The following is a 25,463-nucleotide window of genomic DNA, read 5'->3' on the forward strand; positions in this document are numbered from 1 at the left end:
TTGCTTTGCTTCATAATCTCCAATTACTTGGAATGAAATAACACTTGAAATAAAATCCAATGAACTTTATGTGACCTTGAGGGTCTGACTTGCTTTGCTAATAGTAAATCATGTTGAGTATCTTTTCATACACTTAGTTGCCATGTGTGTATCTCCTTGGGTGAGGTGTCTATTCAGATCTTTTGCCCATGTATTAAATTGGGTTGTTTATTTGCTTATTTGGGGGATTTAAGAAGTTTTTTTTAAAAACATATTTTGGATATAACCAACCTGGGCTCATTCCCCAGACCTTTCTCATTTCACTGTCCCCAGCTTTAATAAAGGTTCTCTAACATGCAATAAAATAAAATAAAATTCAACTGACATTGGAACCACAGCCTACAAATGGTCAGTTGCAATGTTTGGCCAGATTTCCTACCAAAATAAATAAGTAAATCTTTCTCCACAGGATTCAGACTAAACTGATGGACTCAAAACATAATATGTAGTTTCCAGGGGTGATGACCTCCTCAGGACAACTGCCTCTCGCTAAGGAACTCCTTCACCCCCCTGCAGAAGAGAAGAGGAAACACAAGAAGAAGCGCCTGGTGCAGAGCCCCGATTCCTGCTTCATGGAAGTGAAGTGCCCAGGATGCTGTAAAGTCAGCACACACTTTAACCATGTGCAGACAGTAGTTCTGTGTGTTGGCTGCTCCACTGTCCTGTCAGCCTACAGGGAGGAAAGCAAGGCTCACAGAAGGAGTCTCCTTCAGAGGGAAGCAGCACGACAGGCACCACGAATCGAGATGATGGGGAACCATCCCAATAAGCACATTTCGGATACAAAAACAAATGCACACATACATGAAAATAATGTGCAAAAGGTGCTCGACACAATCCCAAAGAATCAACTGTCATAGAAACCAATAGTTTGTTGGAAACGAGGGAGCCGTTGTATGGATTGTGAATATTAATTTAAGAAGCATCTTGTTTATTTCCTCAAACACATACCTGATCATGTTTCAACACTGCGGAAGACGATGTAGTTTGTTTTTATTGTTGCTTAAAAACCTTTCAGACTGTGGTCCTTGGCTGGGGTACACACCAGGTCATGTTTCCAGATCTTCCCTGTCTTTCTCAGATGCTGTTGCTTATGTTTCTTTTAGTTTTCAGATGGACCAAATTATCTCTTAGCTTTCCATTTTCTGACATGGGCCTTGCCTGCTGGGACCATTATTTGGGCACCTCCCCTCCTTCACTCTTGCTTTCAAATTGCTTTCCAGTAATTCTCCATTTGGACATCATGTTACAGGCATCTCACCTTACCCATTCTAGACCTAGCTGCTGCCATTTCTACACTTTCACTAGGTAATATTCGTCCCTTTGTCAGGTTCGTTTTTATGCATGATTTTTAAAAATGGAGATATTTCTCTCTTTATTACTCTATATCTGGAGTTTAGCATATTGCTAGATAGACACTTGCTGTGTAAATTAACACATGAATGATTAATGAAGAGGAATCACTGTGCTGATGACCAACTCTTAAAATTAAACTACTTTAGAAGTTTTAGATTTTCTCTATGCATACAAATAGTAATACAGTTTATTGTCCATTTTAATATGTTTTCAGAACTTAGAACCAAAAATAGATTTATTGTAGATGTTTTGAGGACATGGGAGAATTACCAGTTCCTCTATTTTAAATATGTTTGAAATCCTCATTCTTTTTATCGTTGAACATTAGACACATTTTGCCTGGTATTCCAGGGATTTAAAAATGCCTACTGTCAGTATAAAATATTTGCATTTATTTTATTTTCAAATAAGTCCATGGTTATGAAAATGTTAAAGGGTATATCATTTTTTGTTTGTAAATGTTACAGGCCAAGATATATTCATATTCTAAAAAGCTGACTTAAAGAAATAATACATATTCACTAGGGGGAAAATGTGAAAAATCCAAACATCAATATATAAACTTCCCCAGGAGTTAGTACTTCACAATGTGGATTAATAAAATCTGTCTTTTTTAGAGTCTAAAGATTAAGGAGTAAGATACTGAATCATATTTTTGGGAAACTTAAATGATAAAAAATAGAAGATGAATTTTGAATACTTGTGATGTTAACAAATCAGTTTAACTTATACTTGTCAAGTAAAAATATGATGTAGACCAATGAATATTTTTTTTCAATATGTTTTTATATCTACAGGGTATCATTTGTACCTCATTCTTTCTTAATCTAAAAGTTATTAATTTTCCAATTTATTCACCTCTTCAGAAGTTACTATATTTCAGATGTTATTTGATTCTGCCCTTTTACTCTGTTATTCAGTCAGATGTAGCCTAGAAAATCTCATTTAAATACTTTATCATTCAGTTAAAATTATAGACTTAGAGTGAATGCTCCATATGTTGCCTTTGTTTTCAGTATTCTTTGATTCTGTGAGTCTGTAATCTGGTTGTTTAATTGCATAACCTCACAAGACACATGTACACACATGCAACTTAAAAAATAACAAAAAAATAATGACATGCATTTTATCTCATATGGATGATTTATCTTTCTTTGCTGGCTTCATATTTTTCTACATACATAATTTTCATGTGGCTGTAAGGGAAACTCATGTAGCTTTGGTAAGTCAAAAAATGTCATATTTGAGTCAATGGAGAGAATCATGATGAGACGAAAAAACATCTCTTGTAAAAGCTTAATCCAAAAAAGGGAATTTATACACTGTGTACTGAGTATCTTACAGACTCAAAAGAACAGCTGAAAACAGAGCAGCAAGAAGTGTGAGGGGGAACAGTTTATCAAGTATATGATTTCTAACCACTATGCTGTGCACATAAAACTAATACGAAATAATATTAAATGCAAAGTGTAACTTAAAATTAAATATGCAAAATAAATGAAGAAGAGGAACACATAAAGCAATGTGTTTATACCTAGTATTTCTTACTACAATTTAAATGACCATCTGCTTTTAGTATACTAATGCTAGTTTTCTGATATAATACTTTCTGATGCTGGCAACAAAGGACTGAAATTGACTGGCCAGGCTTTCAAATAGTAGAAAAATCTATGAGACAAAACTATGTAGTGCACTGGAAGCATGTGTAAGAAGTTAAATTCATTATAAGTTTTCTAAGAACATAGAAGTTAAAAAATGTTGTGCAGAAATTAATGCAGCAAATGAAAATGATAATGCAAATGATTTATGGCAACTGCTCTTCTTATTGGGTTGTTTTGGTCTTTATGTCCATTTTTTAGTGTTAATTTTAAAAAGCATATATTATTTAGTCCTAAATTATTTTATTGTCTATTTCATGTTATCTTGAATATACTATTTTATATGTTTCAGAATAGCATGTTAGGCATGTAGACTGTTCATGATTCTGTTTTGACTCTTGAGATGGAAATGTATGTTGTAAGTGATAACATGATTATAAATTTTCACATTAAATAAATATATTTTTACAAGATTCATTTAACCTAGATGAATCATATTTCAAGAGCAATATTGTTTCTATAGCTAGACCAGAATTTCTTAGTCTCGGGACTACTAAAATTTTGATCCATACAGTTCTTGGGTGTGGGAGGCTGCCCTGTACTTAACAGACTGTTTAGCAGCATGGTTGTCCTCCTCTTGCTAGCTGTGGTTAACATCTACCTTCCTTCTGACCCTCCACCTCTCCTGGGGGTAACATCATCCCTAACTATCAACATTAAACTAGGCCAATGAAAAAAATCACAGAACCTAGAAAATGTATCTCTATTAATGTATGGCTCTGCCTTCATAAATTAAAATATTTAACATTTTATATTAATCTATATAATATTTCTATACCTTTGTTTTCCAATGTATGACCCTTTAAGTGTAAATTGGCAGATTTTGATTAGCCCACAGTTCTCTTTTTGTTTGATCTAAATATTTGAATGTGACATAGCCTATTTACAATTAGCTCTTTCCAGGACAATGCTCTGAAAGCTGCTTATTTTTGATCTTCACACTCCTGACTGCAATTATAAGTTTAGTTTATATTAAAAATACTAAAGAAAATTGCTTTTACTCAGGTATATATATAAAGGTAAATTGTGGCTAAGTCTACATTTTTAACGACAATTTTCTGAATGTGTATCTTATATAATAAAAGCCTAATATTCAAATTGCCCCCCCAGGCAGTCATTCAACCAGGAGTTCAACCAGGAGACAGGAGTTCGACCACTTGCTATCATGTGTGCTGACCACCAGGGGGCGGCGTGAAACATGGCAGGCATGGGCGATGTGCTGCGACCTCTTGCCAGCTACCTGGGGGTGGGGGTGACAGGGACAGAGGTGTGGTGAGAATGCAGGGTGTTCGCCTAGCTCACCCTCCCCGAGGATGCCAGGGTTCATGCACCAGGGAAGCCCCTGGTTCTCAGGTGCTGGGCACCTGTGAGGAGCCCGCCCCACACCCGGGTGAGCTGGGCTGCAGCTGCCATTACTGCAGGGGCCAGTTGGGCTCCCTGTGTGTTTGCACAGGAGCTGGTCCGCAAGGCCATCCTGGAGGCCCATGCTGCGCCTTGGCCCATGGCATCTGGATGTGCTCACTGCATTTCCTCATGGGGATTTAGGTGCAGTGACTCAGGAGGAGGGGGGTGTGCAGGGTTCAGCTGGGACCTGCTCTTCCTTGTCAGATGCTTGCGCTTTGATCACAGATCAGGCCTAAGGACCACACCCATGCATGAATTTCGTGCACCGGGCCTCTAGTCTTAACAATAATACACTCTTTAGTTTGAGTATTAAATTCAATCCTTCTCACTGAGGAGTTGTAAAACCATTGGTGTGGTGAGAATAAGGTACATATTACAATGCTGGACATTTCCAGACATTCCTTTTATTTTCTAGGTATAGTATTATAGTATTTTCAGATTTATGGTGTTCCACTCCCTATATTTTTCTATTTTTATTGGTTGAGTCATTATACCAGCCAACCAATGCTATATAATGGTATGATCAGCAGAAATACTTAGTTTCAATTCCTGGCTCTGCCAATAACTAGCTGAACAACCATCAGTCATCCAGTCATTCTCCTTAAGCTTCAGAGTTCTCATTTGTGAAATAAGGGATATTATTAGTTTGGTTCAAAAAGTATGTGATAAAAATTATTATGTGTAAAATGCATAGGACACAACCAGCACAAAGCGTGTTCTACAAATGTTAGCAGCTATTATTATACAAACTTATATACAAATAGAAATTTTCAGGTTTTCTTAAAGACCAATAGTTCACAATATAGAGTTCACTATAGTTCCAGCTATTATCTAATTTTATGGTGTAAGCATTTGCAATATTAGCGTTTAAAGATGCATGTGACTTCTATTTTAATTAACCTTCTAAAAATGAATATTTTTAGCTGTACATTTATAAATAGATAATGTGCACATAAGCTGTCTTCTCTCTTCTTTTCCACAAAGAAAATTTCCACGATGGTAAAGACGGATGGTCATGCCCACTATGCAGAAGTAAGTGACTCTCCTATTTTGTGTGTCTAGAGACATTCCTTAGGGGTTTGCTTTGTTGTTTCATTACTACAAAGGGTAACCTGAGACAATTTTATGTTTAATTGTTTAATGCAAGTTTCAATGTCTTTAAAATATTTTTTGAAAAAAGCAAATGAATGATCAAGATAACTATAAAGTATAGAAAATAAGTAGAAAGATTAAGATTGAGTTAACTGTTATAATAAAGATATTTTTAGTCAGTGGAACTTTTTATCATTGTAAGCTAAACAGTCAAGGTAACATAGTATAAAGGAGAAAATGCATCTGAAAGGATAAAGAAAAATTAATAAAAAGTGAGGATCTACAGAAACATGGTAAAACATATTCATGTCCAGAAATATTCAGTTATTATAGAATATTCATTAGAAGCACAGGTTAAAATAAAACAATGGAGGATGCACAGTGTGGCCATATTGCCATAGTTCTTTTGTTTTGTTTTTGTTTGAAAGATGGGTTTTCATTTTTATTTTATTATTATATTTTTGTTGTCTAAAGTATTACATATGTCTCTTTTCCTCCCGATTGACACTCCCCACCCCCAGCCATTCCCACCCTGGGTAAGCCCCTACAGCCCCAGTGTCTGTATCCATTGGTTATGCTAATATGCATGCGTACAAGTCCTTTGATTGCTCTCTCACAACCACCCCCCCCCCTTCACCTCCTCTGCCATTGTCTTTGGCTCTATTTTTTTCATCAAATTATGTTGATCATTATATCCCACATATGAGTGAGATCATGTGATATTTATCTTTCTCCGACTGGCTTATTTCATTTAGCATAATGCTCTCCAGTTCTATCCATGCTCATGCAAATGGTAAAAGTTCCTTCTTTTTTATAGCAGCATAATATTCCATCGTGTAGATGTACCACAGTTTTCTAATCCATTCATCTGCTGATGGGCACTTAGGCTGTTTCCAAACCTTAGCTATGGTAAATTGTGCTGCTATGAACATAGGGGTGCATGTATCCTTTCTGATTGGTGTTTCTGGTTTCTTGGGATATAGTCCTAGAAGTGGGATTACTGGGTCAAATGGGAGTTCTATTTTTAACTTTTTGAGGAAACTCCATATTGTCTTCCACAGTGGCTGCACCAGTCTGCATTCCCACCAGCAGTGCACGAGGGTTCCTTTTTTTCCACATCCTCGCCAGCACTTGTCGTTTGTTGATTTATTGATGACTGTCACAGTTCTTAAGTGCAATTTAATGTGTAAGATATAAGAAAAGCTTTGCTGTTTATTTAAAATATATTGTTTATTGATTGTGTATAAAAATGTCTATGATAAGGCAAGTGCCATATTTTAGCTCTTTGCCAGGATAATACTTGTTAATAGAATTTCCAAATATTTAAAATATGTATTTATTAGTTTATTGGTGAGTTCATTCATTCAACAAATATTCATATGATTTCTACTGTGTGCTTAAAAGTGTACTGAGGGTGATGACAGAACAGTAAAATCAATTCACAGCAATTTCTGGCATTATAGACATTAGATTCTATTCAATAAAAGTCAGCAAAACTCCTAGTATATAAAGTGATAAGTTCTGTGGGAAAGATAGATTAGCAATAAGTTCGATGGGACCTTACAGATAGGAGGACCTCACAGATAGGAGGAAACATAAGTAAGAACTGGGAGAAATAAGAGGAAGAATATCCAGGGCAGAGAGACTTGTCTGTGCAAAGGTCCTGAGGTAGTAGAATCATACAAGAAGATCTATGTGTTGGAACAGAATGAGCATGGTAGCAAATAATAGATGAAAGTTTGGAATGGTAATTGGATGTCATGGTATAGGAACTTAATTGACATTTTATCAGCTTCAAGCTTTATTTAGATGAGAAAGAAAGCCATTAGAAGATTAATAATAATAGAGTGGCATGATCTGAGTTAATTTTAACATACAAAAACAAGGAAGGAAGCTTAGAAATAATGATACATCTTATATTATATGTGCTATATATTATAAATACTGCATTGTGTAACAATAAATATTATATTAAATAATACTTATGTCAAAATTTAAAAATATGTAAGATTAAAACATAATGAAATATGTACATATGTATAAATATATCTATATTTAAGAAGGCATATAAATGAGAAAAATAAAATTTAAAGCAGGGCTTACTTCTGAAGGAAAGCAATTATATTTAAAAGTGGCTCCTGCCCTAGCCGGCTTGGCAGTGGATAGAGCATCGGCCTGCGGACTGAAGAGTCCCAGGCTTGATTCCGGCCAAGGGCACATGCCTGGGTTGCGGGCTCCATCCCCATTGTGGGGTGTGCAGGAGGCAGCCAATCAATGATTCTCTCTTATCACTGATGTTTCTATCTCTCTCCTTCTCCCTTCCTCTCTGAAATCAATAAAGAAATATATTTAAAAAAAATTAAAAAAAATTAAAAATAAAAGTGGCTCCTACCTTTGCTTGGCTGGCTCAGTGGCTGAGCATTGACCCATGAACCAAGAGGTCAGTCACCAATTTCATTCCTTATCCGGGGATATGTCCAGGTTGTGGGCATGCAGGAGAAGCCTATCGATATTTCTCTCTCATGCATGTTTCTATCTCTTTATCCTTCTCCCTTCCCCTCTCTCTAAAATAAGAATTTTTTTTAAAGCCTAACCTGTTTGGCTCAGTGGATAGAGCATCGGCCTGCGGACTGAAGGGCCCCGGGTTCGATTCTGGTCAAGGGCATGTACCTTGGTTGTGGGCACATCCCCAGTGGGGGGTGTGCAGGAGGCAGCTGATCGATGTTTCTAACTCTCTATCCCTCTCCTTTCCTCTCTGTAAAAAATCAATAAAATATATTTTAAAAAAAATTAAAAAGTGGCACACAGGGGATACTAATATCTTTGGAAATGTTCCCTTGTAAGAGGGTGTTTTCAGTACATAGAATGCATTTTATTTGTATATTGAAAATACTATATAGACATTTCATAAATAATTTTGTGTGAATTTAATGTTTAGTTAAATAAAATAGTTAAAACACAATAAATGTGAGAGGAAAATGATTGATAAATACCAGAGAAGTTATAATATGAATACAGATGTTTACAAATGGTTGGACTATATGAATCTTTTCTCCTCTGCCCTTTCCTCCTGATCATTGTACCTGCATATTAATAAAAATTAGTGTATAAATATACTCAGCTCTCTAAATTCAAGAAAGGAGGCTGATGGAAAGTACACATATCCAGAAGAAACATACAACTGATACTTCCAACTAATCATTTAGAATTGTGATCAGACAACCAAGGGTCCTGAGATATTTAAAAATCATAGCATCAGAGAGATAATAGCATTAAAGATAAAAAACTATTTATGAGAAATGAAGGAAAAGAGCATATGAAAATTGTAAAAGTGTTCTGTTATTGTGCTCTGAGAGTTTTTAATGTAGATTTTGGTTTTAAAAGAAGAACAGACTTGCTACAAAATGAAATCAGAAAATTAAACATTTTGGCTACAGACTTAAGATTTTATCTGGAAGATAAAATTAATTAATTTTTTATATTGCAGAGCCAAAAAATCACTGATATGGAAACTATTTGAGAAAAATTGGATTATAGGTTTAGAGGGCCCTGATTTTCATTTTATAGCATCGCTAGAAGGAGAGGAGAATAAAGCCAGGGAGAACATGTTAAAAATATAATTAAGAATAAATTCAATATCCAATTCAAATTGTTTTGGTCATGGTAACCTGATTTTCCTCTGCAAGTGTTAAAGTGACTGTTATTCACAAGAACATACTCCTCCACTCTAAGTTAGGGTTAGGTACGTGACTCAAGAACAGCTAATTAAATATTTTCCTGTTTTTAAGAATTTCATATTTGTTATTACCTATCCCCAGTTACTGTTTCTTTTCTTTTTTGAGTAAGTTCAGTACTTAACATTATTTAAGAAGATCTTTAGAGAATTTTCTTTAAAAAAATAATTTGAAATGGGGCAGTATGTATTCTAATAAAGACCCAAAGCCTCATTTTCATGGGAACAGTGCTTTTCATAGTATTTCCTTAGATTAAATTTTAAGCTACTTTTATGTGGAAATAGTCTCTAACGGTTACTCGGGGAATTTAATCTTTCCATTAATTTAAAATGTGTCTCAGCTACCCAGATTCATTCTGGTTCTGCTATCCATTCCTTAGTAATTCTTCTCAGGTCCAATGGCTGGTTATTTCACTCCCTGGTCCCTTAGTTTTGATATATCCGAAGGAGTTCTTATCTCTCTCTCTCTCCCATACTCTCTCCCCTAATTAATCTCGTATGGTCACATGTTCTACATAGCATCTATGCATTGATGAAAACTAAATTATATTCCAAGGCTGTACTTCTCCTTTGACTTTTAAGCTGAATCCAAATAGAGGCTTGACACTCCACTTGCAAAATATATAACAGGAATCCCACTCCCACACTTGTGTCCAAAGCCAAACTGCTGATTTCTCTCCTTTCATACCTATTTCTAAATCAACCAGCCCATTTCTCAGTTGCACAGCCCCCAAATCTGGGAGTCAACCTCAATTTCAATCTTTTTTATACATCTCCACCTCTGAGGCACACCAGATCCTGCAAACACAGCCATAATCCATTAATTTTAGACTCCTACTCACCATCATAGAATTTTACAAGAGCTGTCTAACTGCGCTGCCTGCTTCTAACCCTGCCACACCGATGATCAGTCCACTTACAATATAACAGAGTAACTGGTACTTTAAAAATAGAACGAGATCTGTTTACTCAAACTTAAAACTCTCCACTGCCTTCCCACCTTTTTATTGATTGATTTCAGAGAGGAAGGTAGATGGAAAGAGAGAGAGAAACATCAATGAGGAGAGAGAATCACTGATCGGCTGCCTCCTGCACGCCCGCTACTGGGGACCGAGCCTGCAACCCAGGCATGTGTCCTGACCAGGAATGGAGCCGTGACCTCCTGGTTTAAAGGGCCATGCTTAACCTCTGAGCCAGGTCAGCCAGGCCCACCTTCTTCTAAATCAAAACCATTGTCTTTACAATGGCGATCAAACCCAACAGGAATCCTCTCCTATCATTATTGCCTAACCAAACTGGGGCTCAGACACCCTGGGTTCATTATTCTTTTACTGCTTTTGGCCTGAGACTTTGAGTCTGCTTTTATCTTTCTGTAATGTTTTTACTCTGACCATCTCCATGAATAACTGTCACTTCTTTAGTTCTTTTCTCAAATATCCGGCTTCCAGTGATCATTAGAAAGAAGGCAATAACTTCTGCCACCCTTTCCAGGCAGTCTCCAAACCTAACCCTTTCTTCCAAAGCTTTTATCACTGTTTACATAATGTGTAATGACTTGCTTTCTTTTTTTATTGTTTTTTTTTTTAATATATTTTATTGATTTTTACAGAGAGGAAGGGAGAGGGATAGAGAGTTAGAAACATCAATGAGAGAGAAACATCGATCAGCTGCCTCCTGCACACCCCACACTGGGGATGTGCCCGCAACCAAGGTACATGCCCTTGACCAGAATCAAACCTGGGACCTTTCAGTCTGCAGGCTGACGCTCTATCCACTGAGCCAAACCAATCAGGGCTCTTTTTTTATTGTTTGTTTCCTCATTCTGGAATGTAAGTTCTAAATTGGGATGAGTTTTTGTCTGATCTGTTCACCGCAGTGACCCCAGGGACTAAAACAACCATTTCTCTGTAGAATGGGTGCTGAAAGAATGTTAGATTGATTCCTCAGTTATTTTTCAGTATCTGCATTTTAGTCTGTCAGAAATTATAAATAAATAAAAGCTAAACATTTCCATGCTGATTTTAGAAAAGAACTGAAAACTATGTCACCGTAATAATCAAACAGACATTTTAGGCATTTGTAAATTACTCAGACACAGACAAATATTTCATATGCAAAATATAATAAAGGCAATTTGCTATTAATAAAAATTACATGAAAATTCAATACAAATAACAAAGTTCATTGAGAGCTGTGATTTTCATCTGAGTTACAGGACCTTACTCAGTGCTATGTGATAACATAGATAATGAGTTTAAAAAAATTATTTCATATTTTTATCCTATTACTGACTTTCTGAGAGGTCCTGATCATTTTATTTAATATAGACTTACCATGCACAAGGGCAGATAATTATTCTATCATAGTATAAAATAGTATGAAAATCATAATATTATATGTTCACGAAATATTTTGAATTTTTCTTAGAAAGTTTATAAATGAATTTAAAGGACTATTTTTAGGAAAACAATATGGTTGAGCACATGTTCTAGTAAAGAAAAAACATGCTTTCCACAACTCCTGACACACCAAAGTCAGTGCCCCCTCCAATACTTCCTTATAGCTCTGTCTATTGTCACCAGAGCAACTACTAAATAAGCGACTACCCCTGGATGCCGGGGTCCTCACACAGGGCACCATCCTGCCAGGGCCGACCAGCAGCCCTTGAACGAGGGATGAACAGATTATTCCGACTCAGTTTCACTGTGGGGAGCGGGCTAAGGGGCTTGCCTGACTCAAGGGTCCAAGCAGCCTCAATTGCCTGTCTCCTTAGGGTTTTATTGGAATTTTTATCTTTAGATACAATCAGTAGGTGAGTAATCTTGGGAGGACACGTGTTTATATTGTCCTCTAGGCAGGGGCATCCAGGGACTAAGCATAAGGATTCCAGTAAACACCCGGGGTCTGCACGTGCATAGGCTTTTTTGGAAAGGTCAAGGAATAATTAGGGGAGCCCCCTTCTATACTCCCCTAAGTCTCCCCTATTTGGAATTCTGATAAACAGGGCAGGTGGCCTTCCACACACTTCCCTTTTCTCAGACTGTCCTCCTTACAACGTTCCAACCAAGTCTCTTGTGCTCCCAACAGCTGGATGTTAAGATAGGAAGTGCACTCACTCCTGTCTTGTATCATCCCCACACAACCTGCTGCCTAGAATTCAACCAAACATCTGTTTCCTCATGCAATTCTCACAACCAAGTATAAGAAAATGGAGATTCAGGCTATTTCCTAAAAGAGTAATAAGTAATGAAGCAAATTTAATTGCTGATTATCATTTATCTTGGTACTTAAAATTGGCATGAAAAATAATGACTGAATCCAATAATTCTATTTATAACATTCCAAATTATTAGAGAAATAAAATTATTTTGTCTTTAACAAAAATTAATATTTATAATAACATAACTAATAATAATATTAATATTAAAACAATCATGAATTAAATAATATAAATTATAATATAATAATCTTAAATGATCATAAGTTCATTAATACAAGTAACTTCAGCAGTAATCTGTCATGGTCAAAATTTTTCTTAAACAAGAAAACTTACAACATTAGTACTTTTCACACACAAAAAAAATATCCTAAAATGATATGTCTCCACATATAAATATTTAAGTGAAAAATTCAGATGCTATTTGGAATATTTCTAATGTATTTTTAAATCTACATGTTTTTTATTGTTGAACCTTTCTCTATCATTGACTATATAACTGAAGAGCAGTTAAGTTTATTATATGTAAAACTCACATTTTCTGAGTAAATATATAAATTATAGTCTATCCACACAGACCAGAGATCTTTTGATCAGCTAGCTAGAGCTATAAAAAAACAAGATTATAAAAATGTCACTAAGTAGAGAAGCAAGAAAAACACTTTCATCTGTGTTTTCTTCAACTATTCATGAGTTTCTTCAAGTGTATTCTGCAGGAAAGACTCATAATTTTACTTGAGGACACAAACCTTAGTCAGTATATAATACTTCTAGTTCAAAGCATGCAAGAATACCAAACCAGCAAAGCAACATTATTTGATGTTGCTTTACGTTAGAATCCAGAGAAAATAACTACTTTGATCAATTTGCCTCCTTGAAAATGTCCTCTAGTCGATCTGCTGAAGAGTAGTCTTTGAAAATGATTGCATGGTGTATCGATCCTGAATTGAATTTGGTTCATAGGTTTCGGCAAAGAAAGCAAGACTAAGTTTTCCAACATATATATGCTTTATTAATTTGTATCTTAATTCAATTGTAAAAAAATGATCCCATTTTAGTCTCAGGATCCCAAATTAGGAATAATCATGATGTATTTACCCAAATTGCAAAAAGGAAATAATGTGTGTAAATGTAGAATATGGTTCCAACATGTGAAATAAAAGGTCTGATGTTAAATATCTTCCTTATATCTCGTTCATTTAAAAAAAGTTTGTCAAATGGAAATATCAAGTAAGTATCTAAAAGTTTCTTGTCACTAAGGAACAATTAGATAGATTCAAAAGCAAACTTTTGAACCAATACATATATAACGGCTCATTTCTGTGTTTAGTTAAGATGGTTTTTTTAAGGGGCAGAAAACATAATATTTCACATTTGGGAAAGATGTAAAAATTATTATGTGTTACTGATATTATTTATTGTGTCCATTATATTTCAATAATTTCATTAAATTCTAAATAAATAATCCTTAAATAAATTGAGAAGTAGATATTATTCCAGTTTCATTATGATGATTAAATTTATTCCAGAGTTTAAAGAGCTAGCAAGTGACCTTGCAGAATTTGAACCTTGATCTGCCCAGCACAAAGGCAATCACATAAAAGCATAACATATTCCTATTCATGGGCAACCACATCCCCTCAAATAGGTTCCATGACTTAGAAAAGTGTACAATGTTTAGAGGTAATATCAGCAACTGCATTTTTTAAAAATATATTTTATTGATTTTTTACAGAGAGGAAGGGAGAGGGACAGAGAGTTAGAAACATTGATGAGAGAGAAACATCGATCAGCCGCCTCCTGCACACCCCCTTCTGCGGATGTGCCCACAACCAAGGTACATGCCCTTGACCAGAATCGAACCCGGGACCCTTCAGTCCGCAGGCCGACGCTCTATCCACTGAGCCAAACCGGTTAGGGCTGCATTTTATTTAAACTGTGAGTTTTATATAATGAAATTATCCACAGTGATCACACCCAATTCTAGAGAAACTTCTACAATAAGATTGAAAATAAGGAACTATCTTGTTTGAAGTTTTGTTATAGGAACGCAAAACAATGTGTGTGGCCAAACTGGTTGACTGTAACTTGCTGAATGTATGCAAACGTTGATGTTCATTTACCTTTCTGGTTTTAAAAATTTTGCTTTATCGATATCATCCCACATCCAGATGTGTACATACTTTTTAAAAATAAAAATTCAAATGCTTTATACACAATAAACAAAACTAATATTTTCAAACAAGTCAGTATGATTGTCTGGGAAAATCTTTCTGATTCTGTACCATTTGTACAAATTTGTGCTTTGAGTATAGAAGCATAATGCAATCTTTTAAACTCTCTGATGTTACTAAAAGGCAAATTATTTCTACCCCTCTTTAATAAAATATCTTCTGATTGCATATAATAAATTCTAGTCATTCAGCATATTTGAAAAGATAAAGTACATGTTAAGAGTAAAAATGCAAGTACCCTTATTTCAGAAACTGTTCAAAAATAAAACAAAGAGGAATAGTTTATATCTATTAAATGCAATTTTACATCTTTGTTTAATATGGACTACTAAATACCTTGGACTATATAAAATATAGTATATTTAAAGAAAAATTCTATAGTATATTTAAAGAAAAATTAAAATGTGGCGAACATACCATCCAGCAATTTTCTATGCATAAGTTGTAAAATATTCTACTAAAAATAATTATATAACTATTGATATATTTTTGAAATTCATGCATCAGTTAATATTTATCCTTATATAATGTCTTAAGATTAATAAAACCATCATTATTACATACACTCTATAAAAATTAGCTAAAATATATAAAATATTTTAATAAACTTCAAAGATCTGTGGAAACTACCATTTGTATGTTTAAAGACACTATTTATTTAAAAAAATATATATATAAACAGCACTCCAGAAGATTTTCTCTAACACTTTTACTTTAAAATACACATTGTTCTTTCAAATGTTCAGCTATATGGAAATAAAAGAAAACACACTCTTTTTAATCATTTTATATCAATATTATCTCAAAATCTATATTACTCTTTTATTGATTTAGCACATCTTTTGTTCAATTATGAAATAGAGTGAGGAAGTAAATAAAAATAGTTTCAGAAAAAATAGTGATATGACCATGTTTTTTAATTTTCCTATTGGAAAATATCAGGAAAATTTTGGTGGAAGGAAAATTAGAAGAAGCGAAGTTATTGATTTGGAATTGCAATTGAATTTAAACAACATTGGAGAATCACCAAAAAAGTCAGATTTTATTGCTACTAGTATTTCTCTCTTTATTATAATTAACATATTATTGAGGATAAAGTTTAATTTTGGATTTAATTCATTCCCAACATACATATTTGTGCTATTTTTTTGACTTTTTAATTATTGATTGCTCTGAGTGAAGGGAGAAAATGTACAAAATTTAGAAGGAGATTAGTGTATATCTGGTATATGAAGACTAGTGAGTTCCATTTACTGGTCTACAGAAGAGAATTTTAAGAGATCAATCATACTTTACACAAAGGTACATTGTCTGAAAATATAGTTTGAGTTAATTTCTATGAATATTAGAAAATACTCAGGTGTGAAAATTCAACTAAGATAATTTCAATAAAGTGCAATTCTTATATTTTCAACAAGGTGAAACTCTATCCAATAAATGTTAAATTTGGAGTTGAAGAGCTCTAATTTCAAACACATTTTCTAGCTCTCAAAAGTAGGCACAAATCTCCTAGCTACAAGTCTTCTAGATTCCAACTTAATAATTGAAAATTAAAGATTTAGGTGACAATTTGTGGTTTGAAATATTTTCAAACCTGCTATAACCCCCTTAAGTGCCTTAAAACAGTACTGTTTCACACCTAGCCCTCCACCCTATTCCTCTCCCCAGCCCCGAAGGCCTTAAAAAAGGCAAGAGCTTTTAGTTTGGGGCTCTTACATAGTGTGATAATTCTGCCCAGTTGTGCTACATATCATGTAACCCACGCTTGGTTCCATAACAGGGAGAAAAACAGAACAATGGGGAACTGGTGATTTTGCCTTTGACCTACCCAGACACAGTAAGTGAAGTACTGGCGGTTATTTCATTTGTCTCATTGTCTTATCTACCACCAAAACTCAGAACTGTGTGTGTGTGTGTGTGTGTGTGTGTGTGTGTGTGTGTGTGTGTAAGCTACAACATTTCATTCCTAGGCAACTTTATGAAAAAAACACCTTTTTTTCCCATATGACATATGGTGAAATCATAGCAGTGAGAGAATGCTTTGCTCAGATTCACATATTGATTAACTAGAGAAGTTACATTTTCATTTGATCTCTTCCTCTGGGCATTTTTCCTCTCCACAGTATTACACATATTATTTACTTATTTGTTTAAAATATCTTGATGTTATTGATATACTAGTAAAGTTTGTATGAGCCTTTAAACTCCTAGTGCTACTCTTCAGAGGCAATTAGGAATAATACTATTATCATTTGTATATTTATAGGCATATATGTATATACACACAATATACACCTATATCACATATATAATATATATACCTCATGTAAAATGCTTTTGCAATTTTCTTTCTACTTAAGAAATATTTTATAACTATATCTATTTATATTACATCAAACAGTGTTTAATGAATTGACAGCAACCCTTTGTATTTAGCCATTTATTTGTATGCCTATTTAAGTTTACTTTTTTATTTTTATTCTTACTTACACATTTTTGCTTTATAAAAGATCCTACATTAATAATACCTGGGCATATATACTCATACCATGTTAGCAATTGAATTCTGTTCTCCAAAAATTCAATGCTGTGTTCCTAAGCAATCAGGACCTCAGATGTGACTTTATTTGAAAAGAAGGTCTTTATGGGGGTATTCAAGTTAAAGTGAGGTCACTAGGGTTATCCTTAATCCAGGATGACTGGTCATTCTTACGAAAAGGGGAATTTGGACAAAAACACAAAGGAAAGATGGTACACTGCCATCTCTGGATTAAGGAGGGGGGCCTGGAACCCATTCTTCCCTCACAGACTCAGAGGAAACCCTCTGGCACCTTGCTCTTAGATTTTCAGCCTCCAGAACCGTGAGGCAATAAGTTCTGTTTTGTAAGCGCCCTATGGTGCTTTGTGATGGCAGCCCTAGCAAATTCATACACATATACTTTCAAGTAATTTTTTGAGTCAAGTCATAGATTTCTTACAAGTTTTGTTTTACAATGCCAAATTGTCCTCTGAAAAGTTGATGCAAATTCATATCTAGAACAGTTCTGATATTGTAAAATATTGCGAAGTTATTCTCTTATAATTTCCACATATGAGAAGTGCTAAGCATCTCTTTGGCCAGCAGGAAACTGATGAATATGGGCGATAACATGCTTCTGGAATATATTTGCTAACATTCAATTTGTGACTATAAATGCGTGGAAGGATTTGAATCGGCATATAGAATTTAAAATATTTTAATGCAATTTGATGCCTAGATTATGAGATAAATTTAAATTTTTCTTGAATTCTAATCTAGGATATAGTCTGTGCATGGCATAAAGCTGGCAAAGGAATATTGGATGGATGGATGGATGGATGGATGGATGGATGGATGGATGGATGGATGGAATGTATTTGTATTTAAAGAGCCTGAGTAAACCAACTCTGAGCTCTCATAGCTCACAGAGCCATAAACTTGATTCAGGGACATCAAAACATTCCAAACTTGAAACTACAGAGGGGTATGGGGGAAGAAAAGCAGACTGCAATTTTCTTTTCAAGGATTTACAGGTTTTTAGATTCACTCTCTACAGGTGTATTGAAAATGTTACCCATTGATAAAGAGCCCTGAGATGAGTGAAGTCACGAGTTTGAAAGGACTGTAAAACTTTGGGGTAGAAATAAAGTCCTTTTTCCCCCAGAAGATTTTCATAGCATCTTTAATGTTCTGTGGCTTTCTTTTAAGTCAGACTTAGGATAACTTTGAGTTACCCAGTTTCTGCCACTTTGGTGTAGCTCATTTGAAAGAGGAATAGATGAGGCGGCAAATGATTTATACCTCTCAGGAAAACAACCCTCTGACAGCTTGCTCCCAGACTTCCAGCCTCCAGAACTGTGAGGCAATATATTTCTGCTTTGTTAGCCACTCTGAGGTACTTTGTGATGGCAGTCCTAGCAAATTCATACACATGTATTTTCAAGTAATTTTTTAGTCAACTCAGAGATTTCTTACACGTTTTGTTATATAATGCCTAATTGTTCCCTGAAAAGTGTGACATGCTTTTTTGTGTCACACTTTTTTTGTGTAATTTTTAAGTAAATTCATTAGAGTTCCAGAACTCTTTCTATGTTTGTGATGATATGTGCCCATCTCCAACCAGTCACAACCCCACTGAGGTTTTATGTTTTCTCTTCCACCACAATGAAAACACATGAACACATGCCTTTTAAATTAATTTTATATAGACTCTGTGGTTAGCTCCCTCAAAAATGCCTGGCGTGCACTAAATCCTCACGAATTACTTACCGATAAATTAAGGAATGAAATTAGCTGACAGTGATAATCAGTGAGGCAAACCTGGATTTCAAGTTGTAATGTTTTACTTAATAACTCCACTGTTAAAAAATACACCTGATGTTATCTTATGTGAACTCAAATTTTAACCTTTGTAGTCAACTTGTCAACAAATCTTTCCTTCTGACCTTTCTCATGTATGTTGGTTCCTGCCGCTCTTCACCGCCTTCATTGGTACCATTGTAAGCAAAACCACTAACATCTCTTACTTAGATAATTACTGTAGCTTCCTAATGGATCTCCTCAATTTGGCCTTTGTTCCTCTTCAGTTTTTTCTCAGGCTAGGGGACTTAAAACTTATTTTAAACTCAGTTGGGTATATTATTCCTCTGTTTAACACCTTCCAATGAATTCAAATCTTAGTTTTAAAAAGGCCCAAGTTCTCTCTTCTCTCTTTCCTTACTCTTCTTCAGCTTAACTGACCCCCTGACTATCCATCCATTCTTCAGGCAAATTTTCACTACTGGGCTTTTTGGATTGATGTGACTTATATGTGGAAGGTCTCCTTCACTCATTATCTACACTAATAAAAGAGAATCATGCAAATCGGTGTCACTCCACTACATCCACCAGCCAATCAGAGTGACTATGCAAATTAACCCAACAAAGATGGTGGTTAATTTGCATATGCAGGCACGGAGCAAAGACTGAAGGCTCTGGCCAGAGTGAAGAGTGAAGACTGGGGACTGAAGACTGAAGACTGAAGAGCCTTGGCTTCTCCGCTGCAGCTGCAGAAGAAGCCAAGCCTCGCTGCAGCCTCAGTGGAGAAGCCAAGCCTCGCTACGGTGGGACCAAAGGCCTGGGTCCTGGGTGCCGTTGGAAAACCGGTGCCAGCAGCCAGGGGAAAGAAGGCCTATTGCGCAAATCTTCGTGTAACGGGCTTCTAGTATATATATAAACACCAATGATGAGAGAGAATCATTGATTGGCTGCTTCCTTCACATCCCACACTGGGGATCGAGCCTTCAACCAGGGCATATGCCCTGACGGGGAATTGCACCATGACCTCCTGGTTCATAGGTCGATGCTCAACCACTGAGCCACGCTGGCAGGGTCCCTCATAGAGTCTTGCTTCTGTCCCTGACATGCTTCAGAACTGTGCTCATGTCAATCTTTCCGGACAACTCTGTCTGAAAATACAATCTAGCCTACTCCTAGCACTCCCTGTCCCCCTGCTTAGCTATATTGTCATTTTTACAGTGTCACCATTTAACCTATTTGATATTTATTTATCTTGTTTATTATTTCTCTCATCATTTGAAAGTTCCACAGACAGAAACTTTTGTTTATTTTGCTCACTATTTGATATATCTGTTGTTATATCACCATTCATTTATATTTTGAATAATAATAATTTTATTATTTTACTAAGAGAAATTTAATTAAAGAATGTGAATGCAATTTTCTCATATGTAAATCTCTTAACTAGTACATGTAATCTATTAATTGGTATATGCAAATTAAAATGAGAAGAGATAGCTATGCCATAGGACAAATTTGTAATATTTAAGGGACTCTAGATACATGTATTCAAGAACCCTATAATAAGTCTTAAAATATAAAGTCGAAAGTATATATAGTAAGGTCTGCAATCTAGTATCCTTTCCTCATATGAGGCAAATCAGTTTTCTCCTGCCCTTAATCCCAAATTAAGGACGTGGGCCACATTTTCATAAACAAAGCTCCACAGATGCTCAAACAAATAATAGAGGCCGCATTTTTAGTAGGATACAGCATCATTTGATATTCTTTATAGCAGTGTCATCCTCCTGTAAAGGCAATCGATGATTTAAATTGCATTTATTTTTTTTAAATATATTTTATTGATTTTTTACAGAGAGGAAGGGGGAGAGATAGAGAGTTAGAAACATCGATGAGAGAGAGACGTCGATCAGCTGCCTCCTGCACATTTCCTACTGGGGATGTGCCCGCAACCCAGGTACACGCCCTTGACCGGAATCGAACCCGGGACCTTTCAGTCCGCAGGCCGACGCTCTATCCACTGAGCCAAACCGGTTTCGGCTAAATTGCATTTATTAATCCTTCCTTAAATTGTTCTGGTTTAGTTTCTTTAGAAAGTAAATTAGGGAATTAATAAAGTGATGTGTAAATATATAATGGAGAAGAGAAAATATGAATTTTACTTTTCTAATTATATTCAACCAAGATCATTAGGAGTGTATTATTTTTAAAATTTTTTTCTGATCTACCTGAAACTATTTTACATTAATAGAATTGCGAGGCTGATTTAGTAGGTGTCATGTTAAATAAGATAGACATTGAACATATATCACTTTCCCAAAGATTTTAAACATGTAAATATTTTTAAAAGTCATAAAATATGATATGAAATATTTTAAATAAAAATAAAAGGAATATTCAATGGAAAGTTTTATAATTCCTTTGAAAGTTGTAATATTTTACTCCAAATTTTCTATACCATCAACACACTTATTGAACCTAAAAATATAAAAACCGTTTGCTTATCCTCTTTTCAATCACGTTACTTGAATTTACACAGCATCTCTTTTTCACTTGCCTCTTTATCTGAACATATTGAAATGTAGGTCAGCTTTAAGAACAGAGAAAGTGGTATTTTCCATTAGCATCTCATTAAGACACTCCAGCCAAGAAAAACTTAGCACAGTGGCAATGGGGTAAAATACCCTTGATTATCATTAGAGTAAATTTTAAAATGGCTGTAAGAGTGTTCTTTATAAGAATATTTTTAATATTTTAATTTTTACTAAAAAATGGAAAATTTTGACATATCAAAATATATTATGAAAATTGTGCATACAGATTTTAGTGTAATTTAGGCTTCACATGAAGAGAAAAATATTTATATAAAAATGCATCTGTTCTCCTTTACTTAATTTCAAATACAAATCTCACTACATTACCACATTGATAAAATAGAATAAAAAAAAAACAAACAAACCCCACACCTCTTTTATGTAACTCTCATTGTGTTCTTCATAATTATTGAATAAGAGTACTTATTCTGATTTACATCTGCCATTGACAATGAGAGAAAGGACAAGGAAGTAAATACAAAATTGTATACAACTATGCAAAAATATGTGCAATTTAAATGTATAGAGGAATCATTCTAGTTGAGAGAGAAACATGTCTACAAGTAGAATGCTCACAATCCCAAGTTTGCCAAATGCCTACATTCTTATAAATAAACCCCTTACAAAACATGCAAAGATAGGTCTTTATTATCATAATTATATCCATTCATCTATTCTATTCATAGTTTTATAATATCTATTAGGCATTTACTATATTCCAGACACAATTATATATTTTGTGGGAAGAAGCAACAAACTTGCCCTCATGGCATTTATATCCCAATACAAGACAAAAACAGTATATGCACCAGTGAAATACATTGCATTTCAGTGAAGATAAGTGAAGCGGGGCTAGAGGGTGTGTCAGCAGATGCTATAGACAAGACGTGTGTGATTTTCCTCAGTAGTTTCTAACACTGACATACTTTGTCCTTTCTGTATGTAGCTTACCTCATTATTTTCTGAGTACTAAAGTGACCATCACCTTCTGTGGATTTCCGTTGCATAATTACTTAGGCTTCTTCAAAGCTGGTTTTGTCAGTGCTTTAATTGTTCCTCATGTCACTTTTTTCTACTTCACAGTGTTTGCTCTTTAACTTTCACTGCTAATTCTACAATATTACCCATATTTACCCACTCGGATTTTTTAAAGTGTAAGATTAAAAATGGCCCTGCTGGTGATTGTCAGCAAAGCTATTCAAACCAGGCTTCTTCAATGATACTATCACACTTTAAGGATTGGTGCCCTTGGATCAAATGTCCATCTGTGAGCTAATCAACTGTGGCTGTAATACAATTCATTATTAATAAGACTGTCCAATGGGGCCCATAGGCAAGGAAGGTTATTTAGAAGGGGTATATATGGCAGCATGATACTCAAATAGAGTCTTGGAAGAAAATGCATTGAAAATAGAAAATCTTATGTTTGGAGTATAACCAAGGCATTAAAGTAGGACTACATTTACATATTTACCTTACACTGCTACTAATTTAGAATTGTAAAAAGATTTTAGTTTAAAGATTTTTCTGCATGGAACTAATATTGTATTAATAGTTTAAACTATACGTCCACTCATAAATTGTCTAAATTGAATTAATTTAACTTTCTTCCTTGCTCTCTTCCTATTTTTCTTCCAAACTCTCCCTCACTTCTCTTTCTCTGTCTTTCCCTCTTTCTCTTTCTCTCTCTCTCTCTCTCTCTCTCTCTCTCTCTCTCTCTCTCTCTCTCGTCTGTTAATTTGTTTCCTTTTTTGTGCTTCTTGAGCACTTTAATTTTTTAAATTTTTTACTAAAATATAAAATTTTACAAAATGACTTACTTTTCAGATAACCGAATATTTCATTGTTCAAAATGTTTAGTTTCTCCATAGTTAGAGCCTCTGGTACCTTTTGAAATGGATGTTCTAGAATTTAGATAGAAATGTGTTTAAACAAAGGCAGCCTAACCCAATTAATTATGTTGTTAATAAATGTCAATAGTTCATTCTGCTTTTGTAGTAATAATAACATTTTCCTTTAAAACAGGGCTCAATAATGATCATCAACTATTCTGAGTTGGCCCTGCTGGGATAACTCATGGTGAATGCATCAGAAATGCTACAAGCTTTTCCCTTAAATAATTTTCCCAGAAAGTCTTTAAACTACTTTAAATATATTTTATAAAAACATATTTGTATAACTACATTGTGTTAGAAATGAACCAATTTTATGTAAATGAACATTCTGCATTCTGCAGATAAAACATGCTAATTTTAACAATTTCAGACATCTGTGACAGAATTTCTAAACTACCCAACTGGATTAAGCTGACAAATATAAAAAAGTAATACATGGTTAGTCACCTTTAATTCTCACATTTACATTAAACTACCACTTCAAAGGGCAAGGGTGATTTCACACTTTAAATTGCTTTTATTTCAACTTAAACAAATATGCCAATATTGAAACACAGTTACAATGATTTTTTTTTCTTTTATGACTCGTATTTTAAATATTATTGAATAATATTTTTTATCCTGCTACATAACTAACAGCCATACAATTCTGTGAATATTATCTTTAACTCTTTATTTCCAAGATTTTCTGTTACCAAAAATGTGCAGATTTTTAATACTATACATATAAGCATGCCCTGAAAATTGTTGTTGTTATTGTACAATGACTATTTACATAAAATTTACATATTTAAATGTATGCTTCCAGTGTATGCTCAAAGCAGAGAGTAATCAGAATACTCACATGCTTATCCCACCCTGTAGATGACAGGCATTTTTGTAAATAATTTGCAAATATGAGCTCATTTATGAGGTAGGATCTGTTAATTCCACACTCACTTTACAGTAAACTGAGGAAAAGATAGTTTAGGTAACTTACTAGAGTAACCCAATTAGTATGTGTTCCAAAGTTCAAAAGCAGTCTGCCTTTAAAATCACAATTTTGAGGCTTTAGGAAAGATAAAGGAAAGCAGTTTGTGACAGAACTTTTTTTTTATTTCAGCTCAGAACTTGCAGCTTATGATGTATTTCAATACTAAAATTATAAAAGATTTGAGGAATATAAACTTTTTCTTTTACATGTGACACTTAAGTATCATCATGTATGTTCCTTAAGAGAACATTATTTCTCTTTAAAAGCAGCTCTCAAGTAGTAGTAATGAAAGCCAAGGCCAAAAAAGATTTAAAATATTTGTCTTTCAATATCATACATAGTGATTTGTGTCATTCGGTATAATAAAGCTTAAAAGGAAAATGGGAACTGTCTTTAGAAGTTATTTTCTATTTAGTTCATTTTTTTCCTTTTTAAGTATTTGTCAATATATACTTTATGACAATGACTAATTTTTATTTTTGCAAACTGCTGCTCACATGGCTGCTTGAGTAAAAACTAAGATTTAGGATTTTTAGTTAGTGATGGAAGAATGAACAGCAGAGAGACTTTTTTCACCCCTGCAAGTTACTCTGGGGAAACTGCAGAATTGGCAGGGATGCATGGATTTTAGGAAGTTAAAAAAAAATAGCCTGTGAATACATAAAGGCTAATGAGAAAGGCATAATACTGTGTAGCCATTCACACCAGACAGAAATAACTGATTATTGGAATTCCAGGGGTTCTAAGAGCCAAATAAATCTTCCATATTTAAAAATTGCCCATGGCAGAAATAATAACACCATGGAAATGGACAAACATGGCAAAACAGAATTTGTTCTTAGAGCCAATTATTCAATCTTTTCCTGCACTTCATTGATTGTGAGACCTATGCCTGAAGCTTCAGGTTGAAAAGAGGTGAGTGTCACCGCCTTCCAGGCAAAGTCCATTAA

General features: G+C 34.6%; 1 pseudogene; it reads left to right on the top strand.

Annotated features, from left to right (window-relative positions):
* The first annotated feature begins 500 nt into the window (after positions 1 to 500).
* On the top strand, positions 501 to 789 carry LOC118657955 (annotated as a pseudogene).
* The last annotated feature ends 24,674 nt before the right edge of the window (positions 790 to 25,463 follow it).

The sequence above is a fragment of the Myotis myotis genome, unplaced genomic scaffold, assembly GCF_014108235.1.
Source record: "Myotis myotis isolate mMyoMyo1 unplaced genomic scaffold, mMyoMyo1.p scaffold_m19_p_6, whole genome shotgun sequence".
Classification (NCBI taxonomy): domain Eukaryota; kingdom Metazoa; phylum Chordata; class Mammalia; order Chiroptera; family Vespertilionidae; genus Myotis; species Myotis myotis.